Here is an 18703-nt window from a genome sequence, read left to right on the forward strand (position 1 = left end):
TAATGTTTGGAGAGAAATTGAGTATCGTTTGGACATTTGTCGAGCGACTAAGGTCGCACATATTGAAATTTATTAAATATGTAAAAATATGTTTGAGACGACAAATTTGAAAAATAAAAAACATAAACTGTAAATAATTCTGTTTTAATTTAAACCCATGTTCAAAACCGCACCATACTTTTATGATAACTCTGTATAGTATTCAATAAAATATTTTTTGAATGAAAATAGGTTACAAACTTTAAAATTTTAAGTAATTTAGATACGATATTACTTTTTTTTCTTTAGGTAGTTGCTGGTATAAATTTCTCTCTGAAAATACATTTTTATAATAAAAAAAATGTAAGTCGTAATTTATAAACTTCTATCTAAATTAATGCTAGTATTATTACCGTTAATTTATTGACAGATTATTATTATTATTATTATTATAATTATTATTATTATTATTATTATTATTATTATTATTATTATTATTATTATTATTATTATTATTATTATTATTATTATTATTATTATTATTATTATTATTATTATTATTATTATTATTATTATTATTATTATTATTATTATTATTATTATTATATACACAAAATAACTGCCTGATTACTATTATTATAATCTCACGTTTACTGTTGGAAGAAAAATTAACGCTATTTGTAATTTTTAAACCCCGCGTTTTTATTTTGATCAATTCAGAATAAAAGTTTTTAAAAGCTGAAAAAAAATTGTTAGAATTTTTATAAAACCAGTTTTTAAAAAACAATTTTATATAAATATTGAATGTTCAAACCTTATTCTTTACCAACGGACCTATTTCGAAGCTTATTTTATTTTGTTCAAGTTCCTTTAGTGCTCCTGTTGTAGAGTTTTTCCACGTAATGTATGCGAACAATCTTTTAATTAAACAAATTAAATCCGTGATTAGAAAACTTGGAACATACCTTTTAATATTATTCTATCTTTACTCTGCAGTGGAATATGAAAGTATAGTGATAAAAATTATATTCAGAGGTCATTTCGAAATTCTAATTCACATTAAAAAAAAAGAGATGCTCAGGTTTAATAATAATACTTCTACTAATTAGCTTACACACACACACACACACACACACACACACACTCTCTCTCTCGCTCTCTCTCACTCTCTCACTCACAGACACAATCACACACACACCACACACACTCACACACACACGTATAAGTAGTGCGATTAAGGAATATAAGGTGATGTGTTTTTAAGGGGGGGTTTTAAGGGTAAAGAACCTATTAGATGAAAAATCGTATTAGAAAATGAATTTCTTGAACATGTCAGCTCTCTATTAAATAGCTAAGTTGTTACCTATCTTACGATGTAGACAACGACATTAAAATTAAACTCTTTAGGCGAGTATGTGGAATTTATATAGATCAGTATCTAAAGAATAAGGCGAGAATTGACAGCCGGCTAAAATTGTATTTCGCAACGGCTATGTTAGTTTTTTTATACGGTTGTGAAACCAGAGCTTTAAAATATAAAGATCTGAGCTCTATTCAGGCTATCGAGGTACCTTTTCTGCGAAGCGTCACGGGTGATAGAATTAGAAACAAAGATGTCTGAAAAGACTTAAACGTAATTCTGATCTGCGACAAGATTTTTGCTTACAGAGAGAAACGGGCAGAATATTTAAGAATACAGAATCGCAGAATACCCGACAAACCTTAAACCTCGCATCCATAGGAAGAAGATCAAGAGGCTTCCGAGGAAACGCTGGAGGTATGGAACAAGTCTACGATCTAAACCAGAGAGGAAATGATGTTTACTATGATCTCCAGATAATTATTACTATTGTTTTTTTTATTCGAGACATCTCCGTAAACATCTCCGTAATATCATACTAAACGTAGTCTACCCTTTCACGACTCCTCGTGCGAGTCTGCTGCAGGAATTTCAATCACCTTCTTCACAGTATAGAAGAAATTTCGCAGATTTATTAATCACACTTACATAGAATCGTTAATAGATTTGCGGTAAATCCAAATTAATAAGGGAAATGGATTTACATGTCCTTGCATTAAAATTCGTTCTAGGCAAATATTCAATATGCCTAATAGATAATAATAGATAATAGATAATAGATAATAGATAATAGATAATAGATAATACAGATATGCCTAATAGAATATATTATATGCCTAATAGAATATGAATTCACCATTATTATGTACGATTAAAAACTTTAATGAAATTTGTACAGAAATAAATATTTTTGACTGTAATATCAATGAATTTTTAAACAAGATCTCTACATGCAAGACGTACTGAACTGAATCGCAGTTATTGCACCTAATACTCGTATTTTATGTATACGTTTTCTTTTCTTTTTTTTTTTACTTTTAATTTTATCATGCGATATTAGTGTTTGAAGAAAAATCTCTCATCGCTGATTTATATAAGTTATACTGATTTATTCTAGTTAGTTTGTTATAAATTGCTTTTAAGATTATATTATTATAATCGTATATGTATGTATAGATGCACACTGATTTGTTCTGTAGTGTACCGATGAATAAATAAATATTACTTTTGAATTACGAAAGGTTTTTTTTTAAATTTTTGTTAGAGAATTTTTTTGCGATCGCATTTCGATTTGATATTTATATAACTATGATAATTTACTATTTAACAGTAATAATATCTATTTAATAATTGAGATCGGGACAAAATTTTTATTCGACAAGAAAACTGAGATACGTCCATTTGACTTAAGAAATCCATACGCTGTTATGTTTTCACAAATTCCGTTACGTTACTTTTCTGTTACAATTTATTTCTTACAAACTCGACAAAGTAATAAATAAAATTAAATAAAGCTAAAAATTGATATTCAATGTTTTACGATTTAATTCTTCCGCGTTTATTTATAAATAAATAAAAAATATTTATTTATTAATAAAATTTTTATATATTTTTATAAAATTTATTTTTTAATAAAAATATATTTAATAATATAACATAAATTTTTATAACTTATTTTATTGAGTTGAAAAGCTTTTAGGCAGCTATATATGCGATTCGCAGATTGAAACCCGTGATTTAATGTATTAACCTAAATATTGTGTTGGGTTTTTATATTTTAAAAAATTAATGTGATCTTTAATATCACCTGTTTTTTTATAATATAGTTAATAGTACATATTTTATTCTTGACGCGATCTATATATTGTATGGATCAGAATAAAATATTTATTTATTAAATTTAAGAACAACTTTTTACAGCAGTTCTACAACGGCTATTTTAAAAATTAACTGGAATATCCAATTATTTGCAAATAAGCATTGGAACTGCTATTCTGTACTCATTAAAAGTAGTCGATGCCCGTAAAAATACAAAAAAAAAAATAATAATAATAAAAAGAAATAATGTGTATTCATAAAATAACTTGTTACTGAAGTGATCCGGAGTAGTAATATTACGGCTAAAAAAATAAAATGTCAAATCGTATGATAGAATTCTAAAATAATATTTCAGTCAATAATAGAAATAAGAAAGCCGATCTCCATGACGCGAGTGATAGCGTCATTTTTTTTTTATTAGCCCTCGTCACGATCTTAGAAAGAAATTAGTATCACCATCAGGATCGTCCTTTTGTAAGGGTGTAAAGGGCCCTTACATTTTACTTAAAAACAAACTACACAGAAACATTAAAACACCACAAAAACAAAAACAAAACAACACTTATGGGATATAAAGGGCCCCAAAATTAAAACATTCCATTTATTTTCTTATACCCGTCTCGTTTAGTTGTTAATTTTAGCACCCTCGGGGCGACAAGAACCGCCATGAAGTAGTATATTAGTCGCGCCAGGATGCCGTGGCAGTTGACTCTTCATATAAACAGGCTACAGGCATGCATTGCGCCCACCCATAGCCTCGCGCCCTCTGTCCACCCTTGAGGGTCCCCCATGCCATCATTGGACACACCCCGACTCACTGCTCTTCAATGCGGACGAGCCAGGATGGCCTAGGCAAGAGGGCTACCTCCCGTCACTGTACGAGCCACTCTTCGAGACTCCCATATATAAATGAAACTACCTCTTAGAGACTTTTTAACACAGCTTTAACATTTTTTTTCGCTTTTACAGACTTCTAAGAAGTCCACTGGCGTGTAAATAAGCAACTATCTTTTCTTCATTTCCATTATCCAGATCAGCAGTAATGTCATTTCTTAGACGGAACCTCTTTCTGAGGTCTTTATATATTGTACACTCTTCTATTAGATGCTTAATTGTAAGTGTTTTATTGCAAACACCGCACATTGGTCTCTCTTCGCCGGTTAACAAATATGAATTGGTTAATCAGCGTGTGACCGATTCTGAGTCTTTTCACAGCTACTTGTTGACGAAGAGTCAACTTAACGTCGCTTTTCCATTTATATGGAGAAGTTTTCACTGAGTTTAATTTTGTATTTAAACTCCTCCAATCAGTACTCCACTTGTTTCTTACTATGTTAGACGGTTTTTAACATCTGCCACTCTAAATGGAAAATGCATCTAAATCATCGCAGACTGTTGCGATTCTGGCAGCTTCGTCTGCGCTTTCATTACCTGTATAATACCAGCATGCCCTGGAGTCCATATAAATACACATCGCTGTCCTCGTTTGGTTAGCACGTATAAAATGGACAGGATGTTTGCAATTAGGACATCCTTAATGTTCTTGTTCCGAATTGCAACAAGTGCACTTAATGAATCGGAACATATTAGCACTCTCTCTTCGCAATAGTGTTCTATATCATCTCATATGTCTCAAAACATCCAACATAAAATCTCCGCTTCTCAACACGGCTTCATGCAGTCCCGTTCCACAACCACAAACCTCAATTGTTTCCTTGATAAAATTGGTCCTGTTGTTGAATCTCGAGGCCAGGTGGACGCTATCTACTTTGACTTTCAAAAAGCATTTGAGAAAATGCCGCATTACCTGCTCCAAAAGAAGTTGGCTGTATTTGGGCTCAGTGAGCGTCTTGCAAAGTGGATCTCTTCGTACTTGAATAACAGAACTTTTGCTGTAAGGTACCCAACGAGAATTCTCTGCAATCTCTGGAGTTCCACAGGGTTCCAACCTTGCTCCGTTGCTGTTTCTACTTTTTATCAATGATATTACTGAATCCGTCTCTGTTGGTCTGAGTATGTATGCCGATGACCTTAAAATATTTCTCCGGATTAAATGCTTACATGATCACCTAATGTTACAACACAATATTAACCATATTTACCGATGGGCAATGAGAAATCACATGCCGCTAAATCTCTCAAATATAAAACACGTTCCCTTCTGCCGAAAAACTAACATTGCTTGCTATAATTATACAATAAGTTCTCTTCCTATTAATACTGTAAACTCCATCACCGATCTAGGCATACTCCTTGACTCCAAGCTATACCTTGCTAAACACACAGACATGATTGTGAGCAGTGCGAAGAGAAATCTTGGTCTGTTGAAATGGATTGCGAGACCTTTTAATGATCCTCGAACTTGTGTCTTACTCTTCAAGTCACTTGTTCGAAGTGAGCTTGAATATTCCACCTCAACCTGGAATTTTCGAAGAAACTATACATCGAATCCATTCAGAACAACTTTCTTTCTTGGCTGACTCACAAATTTAAACTTCAGCATCTTGGAAAACAGCAGCTTCAGTTTCTACATAATTTACAATCTCTTGTATGTCGAAGAGAATAATTTGATTTACTGTTTTTACACAAAGCATTACACGGGTGTAATCCGACGGGAAACGAAATACAGTTACGTATACCCGGACGCAATTTTAGAAACTTTTGACCTTTTGCATACTCTACACAAATTATCTCACCCACAGAGAGATGCTCTTTAACATGCTTTAACAGATGCTGTAAACGAACATAATAAAATAGACATTTTCCAACCGAGGAAGAATTTTATTTTTGAGTTAAGTCATAGTTAAGTTATATCAATTAAAACAATTTTCTATTAATAAATAAATATTTTAATAATTAAAATCAGTTAATATTGTATGAGCATGATGTAAATTTCTTTTGTGTCTATTTTTACCTGCACACATATATATTGACAGTGTTTTATATATATATATATATATATATATATATATATACACACACATATTTATATTGATTATTATATTGACAAGTGTTGTATAAGTACCTGAAATTCTAATTAAATGAAATGGATGAAGGAGACAAGATGTACATTTTTTGAATTTATACCTATTGTTATTTTTGTTATTAAACTATATTATTTAAAATTGTTTTCTGAATTATGTGTATTTTTAATCATGTGTACATGTTTATCTGTAATCTTGTGTTTATGCAAAGACATATAATAATATAATTGTGCAACATAATTAAAACACCAGTATTACTCTTATTTTTATGAACTAATGATTAAATTTTGTATTTTTAATTTATATTTAATGTATTTTTTTTTTTATGTACTATTGTGTAATATACAAAGGCTATAAGTAGCTGTCCTATTGCACAAAAAATACAAACAAATAAATTATTATTATTATTATTTTTATCCCGGGTTCGAATCCCGTTCAGGCACGGTACTTTTTACACTCTACAGAATTAATTTATCATTCATCTAATAACTGTAAGAAACCGTAAGCCTGATGTTACTATGTAAATAATTTTTTTTCGTTTTAACTTTTAAAAGAATCATATATTTTTACATATAATAATAATTTTATTACGAACGGGTCTCCTAACTCTCCTTCCAGCAGCCCGATCCACTCACAGAGGACAAAAAGCCGCCATCCAGTATGAGAAAGGATACGTTTGGGACAATAGAACAGTTTTATTCTTCTATATATCGCAAAAGTTACAGAAGAGAATTCAGAGACTACTAAAAATTATTCGTCTTTATTTAAATTTAAGAAGTGTTATATAGAATAAAAAAAAATTCGTATAAAGCGATTTACTTTACGCAGACAAAAATTGTACGTAACCTTATTTTAAAAATTGATGTCTCAGTATCGAGACGTTTGGCGTAATAATAATAATAAACACAATAATTTTGTTTTTTTTTTTAATTTGAAAACAGATACCAGTAAAACAGTGCTGTTTACTAATCAGTAAATCATTGCCTTCAAATCATTCACCGAATGGAGAATACGAAATGAAATTTCTACCAGATTGTAAACGTTTGGACAATCAACGACCAAAAACATTACTTGAAAAATGGATGAAAATTTAATTGAATTGTTCTGTAAACAAATTTTGATGCCTGTACAAATTAATAGATGTAATAAATAAATTATAAAATAACGCTAAATTGTTTTTTATTATCGTAAAGCAATATTATGGTATATATATTTTTGTTTCACACCGGGCCGGATCCAATCCACAATAAAGCAAAGCACAGCCCAGGGGATTGTCTACTGAAACGGGCCCAGAAGCCGGGACTCGGTCGATGCCAATGCCTCTAGTAAGAGCACCCTGTGCAGGACACTCACACCGGGTTTCGGTCTTTTTCGCGAAGGAATGAGGGAGTGCCTCATCACTGCTACCCATCTGTGCACACATAAACGAACGGAAGCTCCAGAGGTGGCTGTCCTCAACCCCTCGCCCCCCTCCAACACTGGCTTTGTGCTGGAGTATCCGTGTCACAAAGTCGTTACCGCACAAACTTCTCTACTCCTGATAACATACGGTCTATGATTGTGTCAACAGTAAGGAGCCTAGTCACCAACTAACAACAGCCACGTTCAATAATCCACGTCCGACAGCCGAACACGACAGTCCACATGTTACGGTGTATCTAGCTCTCCGCAAGAAAGGCAAAAGGGGTCGTCAGCTCTCGTCCTGGCATGTAGGTATATTCGAAACAAGTTGTGACAACATAAAAATTGATTCAACCAGTAGGTGCCTCACCAAAGCTGCGGTTGACCCAAGGTTCGACCTGCCGGATCAGCAGATGTGTCCATCGCTCGTGGAAGACAGGTCCAGCGGACCTGCCATTCTCGTAACAACCTCCTGTCCATATCACTCCTGTCGGTTCCTTCAATAAACCCAAACCTCACCTAGTTGTTTAAATGAAGGGATGCTCAAAATGACTAGCCGACCGTGATCTGGATCGGAGAAAGAGGACGCCTGCCAGCCAGACAGATGAATGATGTTTTTTCAGGATACAAGTTTAACCTCCTATCCATCAACCAGTGCTGCACTTGGTTGATAGCTTCTTGGTCACTGTCGCTACGTTGTCTACAACTCTCGCCCGTACTACCGATGTCAGATCGTCAGCAAAGGCCACCGGTACAACACCTCTAGGTATCTCAGCAGGAGCACCTCATCAAACACCAGGTTCCATAACGGCGGACTGAGTACTCACCCGTGAGGTACTCCACACATGATCGGAAAAGAGAGCTGTGAGTCCGTTAAATTGTAAAGCAGACGTCTTTCTTCTAAGTACCTTTGTACAATTCGCCGTACACCGCCGTCCACCTGCTTGTCTCGTAGGGCATCGAACACGGCACCCCAGCGCAAAGAGTTGAAAGCATTCTATACATCAAGCATCACAACCATGGGTATGTTTCTCGTGCGCCAGGTGCCGGTAGTCACCGCCTCTACCATCCGACACACACTATTTACCGCATCGGGGACCTCTCCTTACGAAAACCACATATTCCTGGAGAATCCACCATTATGCTTAATTTCTCGCTTCAACCTAACATCAAGAATCTTTTCCAACAGTTAGCAAAAAGATTTCATCAGGCAGGTCGGACGATAAGTGGGGAGCCCGCTACCCTGGCTTCTGTAACAATACCAGACGAGATTTTTTCCATGTCCTCGGAATGTAATCACCCGACATTATATCGTTCATGATGTTCAGGAGTTCCACCGAGACCTTCTTACCAATATACGAACAATTTCACTGGGAATGCCATCAGAACCCGGGCTCGTCCATGGTCTTAGCTTCTTACCTTGCTAGCAACAGTTAGTCCATGCTGAAGAGGAACAAGCTCTCGATTGCTATCTCTTCTCTCAGCAGGTCCTCACCTGTTGGAAATAACACTGTATGCTATACAGTGTTATTTCCCAGACCAAAACCCACATCAAAGACTTTGTGATATTTCTGGGTATCACGTCTACTGGTTTCAGCCTACATTCTGGGTACCAGCTTACTGGGTACCTCCCTTACTGCCTCCCTTACTGGGTACCAGCCTATATTCTGACCGGAAGGTGGCTTCATCCAAATCAGTGTTCTGTTCCCAAATGAGGGACAAGACATCCTCATCGGTAAGGCTACGGTCAATATCATGGACTATAACGCTGGGCCTACGCGTTCTATTCAGGTCTATTTTTACATTCAATTGCTTAACCACAGTGGAATCTTTAATTGCCTGAATGGTCTCGTTATTGTCCGCTACTACAATTAATCCCTTGTTGATCTCTGATTTTAAGACCCTTTCGGTCACCCGGAAGGGCAACCTGGAGGTATTTTTTCAGCTGACTGTTGAACATAGTCGAGCTCCCCAATCTGCTGACAAACGCAGGTCTCCTGGATTGGCTGGTTTTGCGTCTGACCCTAATCACCTCAGCATCACTACGCGGCTGCATCGGGGCCTGGGCTGGTTTGTGAACTGCAGTTACTCTCTTAGGCTTTGAGGAAACATTTTCAAAACCCTCCACCAGAACTGTGAAAGACGCTCGAAGAATTCTAGATGAGGCTAAAATCTCCTCTTGGTAGCTGCATTGTTTACGCCAACGCGTAAAGTTGTTTTTATTCCAATGAATTCAAAGTTATGGTCGAGTCTTGTAGTTTACAGGCTTGGTAATTTTATTTTGCATTTTTGTAAGGCTTAAATACGTGTATTTTTTAAATAGGTTGTTTGGGCTTGTTTTCGATATCAATTTCTCTCAGTCTCCAGTTTGACTTGCTGATTACATCATCATATTGGTGTCAACGTATTTCATATCTCTCATAATTTATTGCTGTTTAGTCTTAATATTTATATTTTTTCTTAAGTATTTTTGTTCTCACCAATTTCAAGAAGTCTATTTCGCTTTGTCTGCCCTGATGTCATTTCTTCAACTTGCGTATTCAGAAATTTATTTTATCAATCTTACGTAATTCTATAGTGGTCTGCTTGCTTGTAAATTATTTTTTTTATGTCTTCGTTCCCGAATTCCACAAGTTTTCTCTAATCGTTCTCATACTAACACTTAGACACTACTTTTGTTGTCAACACACACACACACACACACACACACACTCTTCTGTCCATTGCTCTGTTCGCTTCCCCTACCTCTTACCACCCCAGCTTTGGTCATTCTAGTCCTGACTTTCACGTGGTGCGGATCCTGGTCCTCCAAGCTAGAGGACCAGGTTTCGATGTTCTCTCTCTCTCGTATAATGTTAATACTTTTGTCGTCTTCATACTCTTATAAATGTTGTAGTATTTCTCTGTCGAAATATTCTCTATTTCTACTCGTTAGTGTTTCATGATTTCACCAATCTCTATGTTTTTTTACCTCGTTTCTTTGTTAAGTTATTCTTCAAATTCACTATATTACGTCTCTGTAGAAAGTGTTTCAATCACTACATACTGCCAATTCTATCGACGCCGAGTCTTCGCGAGCTGCTGATTACATTTTCATCGATGCAGAATCTCTCCCAACTCATTTACCTTCATTCACGAGTTCGTCTCTTGCTAATATTTATATGCTACAGGCAAGTTCAATTTTCATTATTTATTACGTTAAACATTTATTTTATCATTAAAATTTGTGGAACATTCAATTCATCGTACATTATGCATTTCACTTTCAAGTTTAGTTTAAAAACCATTTATTCACGACAGGTGGCTTATATAAGGTTGTATCATCGTTCAGCTGCAACCTATTTTACGTGCTTAATTATTTCAATTTGTTGTTGTTGTAATTAACTCTATCATTTAATCTTGTAACTTGTTAATCGCCGAGATTAATTCTTTTCTACTCATGAACTGTATTCATAATACTTTTCTTAAATTAACCTAAAGCAAATTACTCCTGATGTGCAGTTATGTTTTAGGACTTCTTTGTAATTTTATATTTTCAAGAAAGCTTACTAGTAAAGGAACTCTATTTATATGTTTATTTATTTCAATTTGATTATTGTAATTAACTCTTTTTGTACTATAATATTATTGTGGCCTTTTTTCTACATTAAACTAGAATTACATGTTTGAATTATTTAATGCTAAGTTTGTTGTTCATAAATCAGGAAAGGCCAGTGCCAATTAAGATTTACTGAAATTTATTTTTCTAAGTTAATGACATTTGTTCATTGCTAATTTTTCAATATTACAGCATTTGTCAGAAATGCAATAGTTTTCCAGTCATACTATGTTTATTGATGTTTTGTTTTTCTAAGTATATAATTGTAAATCTCATTTTAATATTATTAAAATGATATGCTGATATGCTGATTTTAGTTGATATTTCTTATGTAAAATTAAGTTACGTTTATTTCCTAATTTCATTTAATTTAAGGTTATGCTTTAACATAAGTTCAGTTGTTTTCTTTCTCATTAAATTCCAATTACTTTTGGCAAATACGAGTTGTGTTTTCTTTTATTTTTGTTAACTTTACCCAACATGCATTGCTACACTTGGGGTTTGCTAGGTAGGAAAACAAGCCATCTAGTTCCATCAAAACATCATGGGCCAATGGAACAGAGCTGCCAGCCTCGCCCTCGCTTGCGAAAACTCTTCAATGAGTGGGTTCATACCCTCCCGGGTGGTCACCGCTATATCCACTTCTGAACCATCATTGTCAGAACCTGTATTTGAGGAGGTCGAAGGAAGAAGCTCCGGTCCCCTGCTATGGCTATGCTTCTTACCTATCTCTCTAAAATCGGTCATTGTTGAAGATTCCCTGACCTAACAGTATACGACAAAAGTGCTCGTGGTATTCCTTCTATCAAAAGGTATTGGGCACAAGCCCACAAGCTACGGGCAGCTGGAGACCTTTGTATTCTCCTGCCACTCTTTGCACCTCTTCGCCATTACTGGATCAAATGTGTGAAATCAAAGATCAACACAGTTACAGATTACGGCCTCCGCTTTAAAAGAGCGATAACAGAACTAAGTAAGGGTAAAGGTCCCTTTGCACGTAACAGGGACTTGAAACCAAGAGTCATTGCCACACTTTTCACCGTGATGAGAAGGGTGCTTGAAAAAAACGTGCGCCAAATTCTCTGAAACTAGGGAAGGTGCACACTCGACCACCAGCTCAAAAATATTACTGAATAAGACTTAATACAACGCAAATCTCTACTCGTGAAAAGAGACCAGCCACTCTCTGCCCATAAACAAATGTCAGGTCTAATGCTAAAGACAAACATCCTCTTGCAAACGTTGCTGCTTGCTTATTAATACATATAAGGCCCATGGACGCAGCTCCACCCCGAAGATGAAGACCGTGGAGATCATTGACAATGCCTGCGAATTCAACGGACTTTGCATTGAAATCCCCTGCGACCAGCAAATTTTCATCTCGATGTCGGCAAACCTCCAGAAACAACATTAAGGAAGTAGCGGCGGAAGCCGCCTCTGTGATGCACAAGCTTAAAAGGATTGCTAGGAAGGATTACGGGCTGTCGGACCGTCATTTGTACATGGTGTACTGAAATTCGAAACTATGACCTCTTAGGCTGCGTCCATTTAGGCCCATGGTTGAAAAACAAAACCAGCACTTATTCAAAATTTAAGGAGTGCCCAGCGCAGAGCCTTAATTGTATGCACTGGTGTGTTTAAAACAACCTCTTACGACGCTACCACCGTATTGGGAAAGGCTCTCCCAATCGATCTAGTGGTGAAAGTTCGGGCGGCCATGTGAAAATTGCAAAAAAAGTAGGGAGGCCGAGATATTTGGAATGCGGTTTCAAGCCCATCTAGCACTCGGCGGTCGACAAAGCCGACTGCACCCGGTTATCTAGTTGCACTTGACGTCGTTTAGCTCGGAGAAGATCTCGATGATGCTCTTCAAAGACCGTTTGGCGGTGAGGCGGCCAGTCGGCGTATCGTTGTTTCGACCAAGACGAAATATATTCAAAGTCCTCACAGAGACAATTATAAGGAGATTCACTTATTCTCGTTTTTCTGACTTCCTGATCGTCCCGCACCAAAACCACTTCGGATCTCCACCGATCCGGGACACGGCTATATCTTGACCCCAAATCCAAAAAACCCCAAAAATGACCCTTTCCCCAAAAAAATATTTGCCAGGGCAAATGCGTCAGTTTCTACGTCTAACACGCCACTTCTGACCTTTCCGACAATTGATCTAAAATACCCTAACCAAATAAAAAGTGAAACGCCTAGAAACGGAAATATTTGGTCTGGCAAAACTTTTTTTGGTGGGGGGTTAATTTTTAGGGTTTTTTGGATTTGGGATCAAATGATAGCGGAGGCCCGGATCGGTGGAGATCCGGGGTGGTTTTGGTCTGGGACGAACAGGAAGTCAGAAAAATTAGAAAAAGAGATACCCCTTATAATTGTCTCTGTGAGGACTTAGAATATATTTCCTGTTCAATACAGCGATACGAGTACTCGCCGCATGAATTTATAGCTCGAGTATCCTACATGCTTCAGTGGCTTGGAATTCAACCTCCGCTCACGAGCCTCCATCGATCAGCAGGAGACCACCGTCAGCCACATTGTTGTCTTCCAGGTGAGTTCAGAACTATTTTAAGGCCTCCAATCTGGAAGCAGGTAGTTTACTGACTTCTCTTCGTGTAAGGTCAAAGAATTTGTAGATGTTCAACGTTGTTATAAATGCCGCCAGATTGGACACATACCTGAACTGTGTAATCATCTGGTGGTAGTATGCTTCCACTATGTTGATGAGAGACAAAAAGCGAGACGAGTATATTAAGAAGTCGGCAGGCTCGACTTGTGTTAACTGCAGACGTCTTCGGAGGGGCCATAAGCAATCTGTAAATAGTAAGTATTGTGCGCGTTATAAGCGGGATCTCATAATGTATTACAATTTAATATCGTTAGATGGTTAAAATTCGGCAATTAATTGCGTAGGGGGCTTACATTGCACAGATTCAACTTGGCGAGATGGCGAAATTGATTCTATTATAAGGGGGATCACTTTTTCTAATTTCCTGACTTCCTCTTCGTCCCAGACCTAAACCCTCTTGGATATCCATCGATCCTGGCCTCACATCCAAAAAACCACAAAAATTTCCCCCTTCCAAATAAAAATCTTCGCCAGGTAAAATCCTTCAGTTTCTAGGCGTTTTACGCGATTTTCTGACCCATCCGATCCCTGAGCGAAATACCGTACCAAAAAAAAAGTGAAACGCGTAAATATCTCAAACCAGCGCCATCTAGCGGGTTCATTTTTTGCAGAGATAATTCTTTCCATGTAACATGTATTCTGAATATGAGGAAAATCGGATGATAAATACAATTTTTTCAAAATATCTTGACGCTAGCTCGTAAAAAAAAAACTACTGTTACCAGGCCAGTTTTTAAAGTGTTGATTTATTTAAGAAAAGAGAGTCGTGTTTTGGTGTGCTTTTTGTGCAGGATACACGAGCTAAGGGTTCATAACATAAGACGTCGTTTAGCTCGGAGAAGATCACGATGATGCTCTTTAAAGACCGTTTGGCGGTGAGGCGGCCAGTCGGCGTATCGTTGTTTCGACCAAGACGAAATATATTCAAAGTCCTCACAGAGACAATTATAAGGGGATTCACTTTTTCTCGTTTTTCTGACTTCCTGATCGTCCCACACCAAAACCACTTCGGATCTCCACCGATCCGGGACACGGCTATATCTTGACCCCAAATCCAAAAAACCCCAAAAATGACCCTTTCCCCAAAAAAATATTTGCCAGGGCAAATCCGTCAGTTTCTAGGTATAACACGCCACTTCTGACCTTTCCGACCATTGATCTAAAATACCCTAGCCAAATAAAAAGTGAAACGCCTAGAAAGGGGAAGATTTGGTCTGGCAAAAATTTTTTGGTGGGGAGGTTAATTTTTAGGGTTTTTTGGATTTGGGGTCAAATGATAGCGGAGGCCCGGATCGGTGGAGATCCGGGGTGGTTTTGGTCTGGGACGAACAGGAAGTCAGAAAAATTAGAAAAAGAGATACCCCTTATAATTGTCTCTGTGAGGACTTAGAATATATTTCCTGTTCAATACAGCGATACGAGTACTCGCCGCATGAATTTATAGCTCGAGTATCCTACATGCTTCAGTGGCTTGGAATTCAACCTCCGCTCACGAGCCTCCATCGATCAGCAGGAGACCACCGTCAGCCGCATTGTTGTCTTCCAGGTGAGTTCAGAACTATTTTAAGGCCTCCAATCTGGAAGCAGGTAGTTTACTGACTTCTCTTCGTGTAAAGTCAAAGAATTTGTAGATGTTCAACGTTGTTATAAATGCCGCCAGTTTGGACACATACCTGAACTGTGTAATCATCTGGTGGTAGTATGCTTCCACTATGTTGATGAGACAAAAAGCGAGACAATCTCGTTTTCAGCTATAAAGAAAAAAATTAAATATTTACTTAATATATTCCTTTTCATTTCTGCAAAGGTATGTTGCTGTAAACGTGGAAATTATGAAGCAGATGCGTCACGAAGTAGGAGTGGAAACGACGTTCACAAATCTGTATTTGCACGGTAAAACCAGGACGATGATCAATCTGAAGGAAAACCCCGACGTCGTCCATGAACTTTCGACGAGTTGACAGAGAAAACCGTGGAGACGCTGACAAAGTTCATCAACAACGGTGATGGGTAATGAGTAAAATAATTTATGTAGGTTTAAACATTATTCGTTACCGTCCGCTGCACGGAGCCTCTACGTCGTTTATAAATACTCTAAACTCGTGAAAAGAGAAACAATAATTAATATAAAAAATTCTCATGATGAAAAATGTTTCCTTTGGTCCGTGTTAGCATACCTACATGACCAACCAGGTTGTAACTATCGTCAGAGTTGGTATGCTAGACACGAAAATGAAATTAATATGACCGGGATGTCATATCCAGTAAAAGACATTGATCGCTTCGAGGTGTTGAACCCCACAATAAGCATAAATGTCTACGGCTATGAGGAAGATAACGATCGTGTGTACCTGGTACGTATTACCAAAAACCCCGATCGTACACACTGCGTACACCTATTGCTGCTTACAGGGGAGACGAAAGATACATTTAACTATTGCCTTATAAATACCAAACCAGGTAAAAATGGCTATCTCATCTCATTTCGGGTCTCACAAAGGCTCATGGCAGCGGTCAATACTGTCCGTATTGCCTGCACCGTTTCAGTTCATTAGATCCACTAGTTGCTGGACAAAATATAGCGAAACATCTGATGAATGTAAGCGATACGGTGCACAAAGTATAAGGTTACCCGATCGCAGTAAACAAAAGGAATGCGTGATGAAGTTCAAAGACTACTCGTCTATATACGCGTTCTGTAAGCGGTGTATGCAGACTTGTTTGCAGACTTGATGCAGAATCATTCGTACATCCGATGGATACTGCCACCCCTAAACCCAACACTAGTTTTACCGATAAGGTAGCCCATTATCTTCCGTCCGGTAACGCATACGTGATCGTCGATGAAAAAGGGCAGATTTGCGAAGTTCCTGTAATCTACCGAGCGAGAACTAATGATGAGAAAATCGTTGAAAAGATGCTGCATGAATTGCTCGCACATGCCTAATAGATTGCACAGAATTATGATTACCGATATACGGATGGGGATGACGCCCAAAGACACGGAAACATTTCAAAGGGCTACTGAGTGTTTTCTTTGTAATTGCGAATTGAACGTCGATCGTGTACGTCATAACATGCATACCACAGGGCAGTTTCGTGGTGCATGTCAAGATAGGTGCAATTTAAATTGTAACCGCACCGAGCATATTCCGGTATTTTTTACAACCTTCGCGGTTACGATAGATTCAAGCTTTGAGAAAATACAAGGACGATATAAAAATAAACTGTTCATCGGTCCATTGATGTTCTTGGACTCCACAATTTCTTTCGTCACCCCTCGAAAAAGTTGTAAGATTTTCACGACAAGGACGCCGTATTTAAACGTCTCACGCATTATTACCTGCTTCCCAAGAAAAGGGATTGTTTAATCTGTAAAGGCGTCTATCCGTACGAATACATAACCCATGTAAACAAGTTTTTCGAAACACAACTTCCACCACAGACGGCAATCTACAGTACGCTAAGAAGAGATGATTACGATGATTACGTCCATGCTCAAAATGTGTGGGAAACGTTTGACTGCAATACGTTAGGCGGTTACCACGATCTTTACCGTCTTAGCTACGTATTATTGTTGGCAAATGTCTTTGAAAATTTCGTAGTATATCTATACAATATTACGGTTTGGACCCCTTGCCACTTTTACTCCACCACCCATTTAAAGTGGAATGCCATGTTAAAATTTACTCGTCAAAAATTGGAACTGTTGACCGACAAAGATATGCATCTGTTTGTTGAAAAAGGTACATGAGGCGGTGTAGCCATGATTTCAAACAGATAAGCCAAAGCGAACAATCCAAACATTCCACATAAGTATGACCCATCCGAACTCACGTCCTGGGTTCAATATTATGATTGCAACAACCTTTACAGAACAGCCATGGTTGAGCCCTTACCACACGCTAATTTTAGGTGGTTGAATACTGAAGAGATTAACAATCTCGATATAAACAGCGTTGACGATCGTAGTGAAAAGGGATCTTGGAAGTGGATTATGAGTATCCACAAGGATTACACGATCGCCACAAGGATAACCCTCTCGCACCACAACGATTAGTACCAGCCGATGAAATGTTGTCCCCCTATTTGAAGGACGTAAACAAAGTATATTTGTTGTACTTTGTTGTACAACAACAAAGAACGATACGTTTAACATTACAGAAACCTAAAATTGTACACTCCACTAGGACTGAAAGTGAAAAACGTTCACAGACTTCTGGAATTCTCCCAATCGCCTTGTCTTAAACCGTACATCGACTTCAATACTGAAAAGAATGCACAAGCACGAAACAGTTTGAAAAGTACTTTTTTAAGTTGATGAACAACGCGGTGTACGGTAAGTCCTTGGAAAACGTAAGAAACATCATAGACTTCCAACTGGTTGCTAAAGAACGTAAACTGGACAAAGTGATTGCAAAACCGAGTTAAGGCTTGGTATGTCTATAACCCGGTGAAGGTCGGGGTAAGTCTGAAGAAAACGGAGATATTCCTCAATCGTCAGATCTACATCGGATTTACCGTATTGGACAATACGAAATGAACATGTACGAATTCCACTATGACTACATAGTGGAAAAGTACGGTCATAATATAAATCTTCTAATGAACAATACGGACAGTCTGATGAATCATATCGTGACTGATAAGTTTACAACGATATTCTTCACGATATCGATCGGTTCGATACTTCAGATTACCCCGCGATTACGCATGTTTTAGTAATACCAATAAGAAACGACATGAAAAATTCAAAGACGAGATGAATGGTAAAGCTATTCGTGAATTTGTCGGACTTCGTGCTAAGATGTATAGCATTCTCGATTTCGACAAGGAGAACAATATTGCAAAGGGTATTCCTAGAATATTTATTGCAAAAGATCTTAGACACGATCTGTAAAAAAAAGTCTTTTTTATGATTCCGTTAC

The sequence above is a fragment of the Lycorma delicatula genome, chromosome 9 (genome assembly GCF_047948215.1).
Source record: "Lycorma delicatula isolate Av1 chromosome 9, ASM4794821v1, whole genome shotgun sequence".
NCBI lineage: Eukaryota > Metazoa > Arthropoda > Insecta > Hemiptera > Fulgoridae > Lycorma > Lycorma delicatula.